The following is a 6000-nucleotide window of genomic DNA, read 5'->3' on the forward strand; positions in this document are numbered from 1 at the left end:
TGAGAAAATCTATAAGACTCTAATGAATGAAATCAAAGAAGAACTAAATAAGTGGGAGAAATATTCCATGATCATGCATATGAAGACTCAGTGTTGCCAAGATGTCACTTCTTCCAAACTTGATTTATTGATTCGAATCAATTCCAGTCAAAATCCCAGCAACTTATTTTGCTGATATTGACAAACTGATTCTAAGATTTATATGGAGAGTAAAAGATCCAGAATGACCAACACAATAATGAAGAAGAAAGTTGGAGGACTGATGCTACCTAACTTCAAGACTTACTATAAAGCCATAGTAACCAAAAGAGTGTGGTATTGGTGAAAAATGGACAAATAGATCAATGGACAGAATAGACAAAGTATATGTGTATGTGTGTGTATGTATTCTTTAGAATCTTATTCTTTTAAAAAGGAGCAAAGGTTTGGGGTGATTGGGTGGCTCAGTCGGTTAAGTGTTCAACTCTTTGTTTCAGCTCAAGTCATGATCTCCCGGTTCATGAGTTTAAGCCCCACATAAGACTCTGTGCTGAAAGCACAGAGCCTGCTTGGAATATTCTCTCTCTCTCTCTCTCTCTCTCTCTCTCTCCCTCTCTCTCTCTCTCTCTCTCTCTCTCTCTCTCTTTCTGTCTCCAAATAAATAAACATTTTTTTAAAGGAACAAAGGCAATATAATGGAGCAAAGATAGTCTTTTCAATAAATGGTACTGGAACAACTGGACATTCACATGCACCAAAAAAAAAAAAAAAAATGCATTTAGACACAGAATTTGCTCCCTTCACAAAAATTAACTCAAATGCATCATAGACTTAAATGTAAAATGCAAAGCTTTCAAATTCCTGGAAGACAACACAGAAGAAAATACAGATGACCTTGGGTATAATGATGCCTTTTTAGATACAGCAACAAAGACACATCCATGAAAGAAATAATTGATAAGTGGGACTTCATTAAAATTAAAAACTTCTGGTTTGCTCAAGACAATATCAAGAAAATTAGAAGACAAGTCACAGACTGGAAGAAAATATTTGTAAGAACATATTTGATAAAGGATATATACATATACAAAGAGCTCTTAAAGCCTCACAGTAAGAAAAAAGCCTGATTAAAAAATAGGCCAAAGGCCTTAACAGACACCTCATAAAAGATACACAGATGGCAAATAAGCATGTGAAAAAAGGTTCCACATTATACATTATCATGGAAATTCAGATTAAAGCAACAATGAGATACCACTGCACACATGTTGGAATGGTCAACATATTGAACACTGACAGCACCACAGGCTGATGAGGATGTAGAGCAACAGGAACTCTCATACGTTGCTTGTTGGAATATAAAATGGTATAGCAACCTTGGATGACACTTTGGAGGTTTCATATAAAACTAAGCATACTCTTGCAATATGGTCCAACTCCTTGGTATTTACCCAGAAGAGTTGAAAACTTATGCACAGAAGCTATAAGCAACATTATTCATGATTGTCACAACTTAGAAGAAACCAAGATGCCCTTCAGTAGATGAATAGATAAATAGACTGTGGTATGCTCAGATGATGGAATATTATTAAGCATTAAAAAGCAGTGCGTTTTGGGGCGCCTGGGTGGCGCAGTCGGTTAAGCGTCCGACTTCAGCCAGGTCACGATCTCGCGGTCCGTGAGTTCGAGCCCCGCGTCGGGCTCTGGGCTGATGGCTCAGAGCCTGGAGCCTGTTTCCGATTCTGTGTCTCCCTCTCTCTCTGCCCCTCCCCCATTCATGCTCTGTCTCTCTCTGTCCCAAAAATAAAAATAAACGTTGAAAAAAAAAAAAAAAAAAAAAGCAGTGCGTTTTCAAGCCGTGAAAAGATATGGAGGAGACTTCACACACTTCAGGATTCCAACTTCATAATATTCCAGAAATCTATGGAGACAGTAAGATCAGTGATTTTCAAGTGGTGAAAGGGGAGGAGAGATTAGTAGAGCACAGAGGATTTTTAGGACAATAAAAATGCTTTGTATGATATTATAGTGATGTATATATGTCATTATACTTTTGTCTAAAACCACAGAATAGACAACACCAAGAGTGAACTGTAATATAAACTGTGGACTTTGGGTGATTATGATTTGTCGACGTAGGTAAAAGTTGTACCACTCTGGTGAGATAATAGGAGAAGCTGTGCATGTGTGGAGACAGAAGGTATATAAGCTTCTCTCAATTTTGTTCTAAACCAGTACTGCTAAAACAATACTGTCTTAAAAAAAAAAAAAAAAAAAAAGGAAGAAAGAAAGAATGTTTCCTCATTTTTCACCACAGACAGTTCAACCAGGATTTTCAACCATTTGCATTTTAGTTGTTTTAAATACTGGATTTTGAAGGGAGTGTAGCTTGAATAGATTAATCGGAAAACAAGGCAGCAGTAAATACAACCCAGTCATTCCGCCCAGATAAAAATGTATGACTATGTCTACAGAAGCATCCAGCATGATTACGCTGGTCACTTGCTGCCCTTCACATGTCACTATCTGACTAAAACAGTCATTGCCACCATCAGAACTGTAACTTAATTTTTTGTATCTGGTAAACAGGTCTTCTTTCCTTGCTAGATTCTTGTCAAGTTATGCCAGTTAATGGCACCATGTATCAACCTACCATGCTAGGTTTGCTCAGTTTAATCTTTCTTTGGGCTAAAATTACAATCATGTCTTTTATGCTCATTAATATTTTCCTACAAACCTGTAGTGAGTACTTAATCAAGCAAAGATACCAGAACACAGTGAGTTACTATCTCTGTTTTTAGAGGGAGATAATTTAAGCACAAAAATACATTTTTTTCAAAAGTACCAGTCATAATGACAAATGAGAAATTTGGGTTTTTCTGTGTCTGGAGAGAATCTATAGTGCAGTTTTACTTCCAAATAATGTCTTTCATACCATTTTAATTTCCATTTTAGGCAAACTACTGAAGGAATCGATCTCCCAATTTCATGCACTGATTTTTCAAAATAATACTAAAAGTTCTACAACCCTTGTATTTTACATAGTGATTTAACATATAAAAAGTACAAAATATTTATACATAGAATAGCATATAATATAAAAATACCTCAGCATGGAAGCCTTTATTTATGTTAATTCTGCTGAATTAAGTATTTCTGTGCTGTCCAATATCTTATAACCTAAATCATAACTCATTCTCAACACAATCCCTAGACTAATTTTCAGTTCTAGTTGAAGTCTCTTTTTTATTCACCCCACTAAGGTGAATCTTACCAATTGGTATTTATCTCCTCCTGTCTTGAACTTTTTTGAGTTTGCCATGAATTTTAATTATTGAGTTACAGTACTCCACACATGTACTATATATTCTATATATTCGGGATGTAAAGGACCTAACTGATTTCAGATTTCTAGTGTCATGTATGTGCTACATTTTTGATACCTTTTTAGTGAGTGACTGACAGGTTGTGAAGGAAAACCTTCACTGAAAATTTTGAAGTCCATAAATTTAGTAATAGCAAAAACATTAGCAAAGTCAACATTTAGCTTTCCTCAGAGTACATACTAGGTAGAAAAAAGAAACTAAGCACTGACCAACAAATGTAAGAATATTATTTTAATAGCCTAACACTGGGAAATCCACATGTCTGTCCACAAGAGGATGATAAATAATTGTGATATGTTTATGCTGTGGAATACTACACAGCAATGAAAAATGCATACAGATGACTGTCATACAGATGACTGCCAAAGATATTTTTAGTCAAAAAATACTGAAACACAAAAAAGTACATACTGTCTAGTTACAATTTTAAAATATTCAAAATCAAACAAAACAAATTTATGGCAATAAAAGTTAAAAGACTATTTGTTCCTGGTGTGGGAGCAACTGAGTGGAGCAAAATTAAGAGATATTAAAGGGATATCCTTTAACTAGTTAAAGGATATCCCTTTAATATCTCTCTATCACACTCATAGTGGGAGACATTAACACAAGTAGAGAAAAACTGATCCAAGAGATGTATCCAAGAGATGATCCAAGAGATGTACATTGAACCCTTAAAGCAACAAATATGTAATAATCCTTCCTTTGATGATCATATATAAAATATTTATAAAAATCAACCTTATGAATTCCACATGACAAATCTCAATTTATTCTAATTAATTGTGTAATAATATATTCTTCATTAAGCTGTATTATATATATTTTCTGAACACAATGTAAATAATTAGAACCAATAATTAAAAGATAATTTCATGTATTTTATTATATTTTTAGATGGATAGATGATAGATTTACTTGGAAAGTTCACACTCTTAAATAACCCATAGGTTAAAAAGTAAAGTAAATTTAAAGTGAGAAATCAAAAAGGAAATTTTGAAGTATTTAGAAATAAATGACGATGAATATTGTCTGCATATCAGAATGTGGGAAACTTAGAACACTAGAAATTAAAGACAAGTAGACCAGATTAACTAGCAAGGATATATCTCATCAAAATAGAGTTGCTAAAAGATGCCGTGAAAACTGTATTAGCTGCTTCTCAGACAACTGCTAAAAACAATGTCAAATTATAGCCCTCCCCCGCTACTCAATAATGTGATAACTGTTTCTACTTCATAGAAATTATGGTTCCAACAAAGGCTTTGTCTTTTAAAGAAATGCACATTCTTGCTGAATGCACTTCTTGGGTGATATTCCCAGCATACTCAGCTGCCCTGGACTTTTCAAGATCTATGGTTTTGAAATGCTCATCACTGTCCTCCTCCCCATCCCCACCCCATTCCTTAATTCTAGAAGATTCTTATCATGCATGAGTGTGCCCCGCCATGCTGCCAGAGTTTCCAGTTTTATTTTTTTAGAGTAGCCTGAGAAAATAACTTTACATAAAATCTTCCAAGTGATATATGTTAGAAGTCATCTTTTTGGAAAACTATACTGAGACAAGCAATATATATGCCTGTCTGCAAACAGGATGCTCATAAGCAGTGGTCTTCAGAGTGGGGTCCCTAGTACAATCACATGAGTATCATGTGTGAACCTGTGAGGAATGCAGATTCTCAGGCTGCATCACAACCACTGGAAACTCTGGGGTTTGTCCCAGAAATCTGCCTTAAGCACGCCATCCAGATGATTCTTGTGCACCTGCAAGTTTGAGAAATAGGGCCTCCGAGGCCTACGAAGTTTAACTGTGACTTCCCATCTTCCCAATTCAGCTAAAACAAATTCATTTGTACCTTACCAATACCTGACAATGATTCTCTTCTTTCCATAGCATCAAATTTGGCATTGCTCAGAAGGGAAACTGTTTGTTAGCTTTTAAAAGCAAAGACTTGAGCATTTACAAATACAGGTACAACACACTGGAGAAAAAGAATAAAAGAGAATTAAATTTGTTTTTTTTTTTCTTTTTTTTTAATTTGTTTTTAATGTTTATTTATCTTTGAGAGAAAGAGACAGAGCACAAGCGGGGGAGAGGCAGAGAGAGAGAGAAGGAGACACAGGATCCAAAGCAGGCTCCAGGCTTTGAGCTGTCAGTCCAGAGCCAGACATGGGGGCTCAGACCCACAAATCGTGAGATCATGACCTGAGCCAAGGTCAGACACTTAACCAACTGAGCAACCCAGGTGCTCCATAAATTTGTTTTTAATTGAAAAAGAAATATCTTTGTCATATGGGCTTTATCTTTTGAAAGGCAACTGGTACATAGAATTGCATGTACTCAGTGGGGTCCTCAAAGTTTCTGTGTCAATTTTATTGAACAGCCCTGGGTTTTTTCCCCTTAAGGGAGAAAAGGAATAGAGAATACTCCAGCTGTTAAATTATGTCCTTACTTGAATAGAAAAACAGAACAAAAGTACGAAGGCAGGGAGATATGCTTGTAGGAGACAAGCTCCTATGCAGTTTGGTCCAAAATTGCACATTTTCTGATTAGGATTTGTGACTATCGATCTTTCCAAAAACAAAAGATTGTGTTTTTCTCATAACTTCTGGCTATGTTGATTTGTCTTCTACA

The sequence above is a fragment of the Leopardus geoffroyi genome, chromosome A3 (assembly GCF_018350155.1).
Source record: "Leopardus geoffroyi isolate Oge1 chromosome A3, O.geoffroyi_Oge1_pat1.0, whole genome shotgun sequence".
In the NCBI taxonomy this organism is placed as follows: domain Eukaryota; kingdom Metazoa; phylum Chordata; class Mammalia; order Carnivora; family Felidae; genus Leopardus; species Leopardus geoffroyi.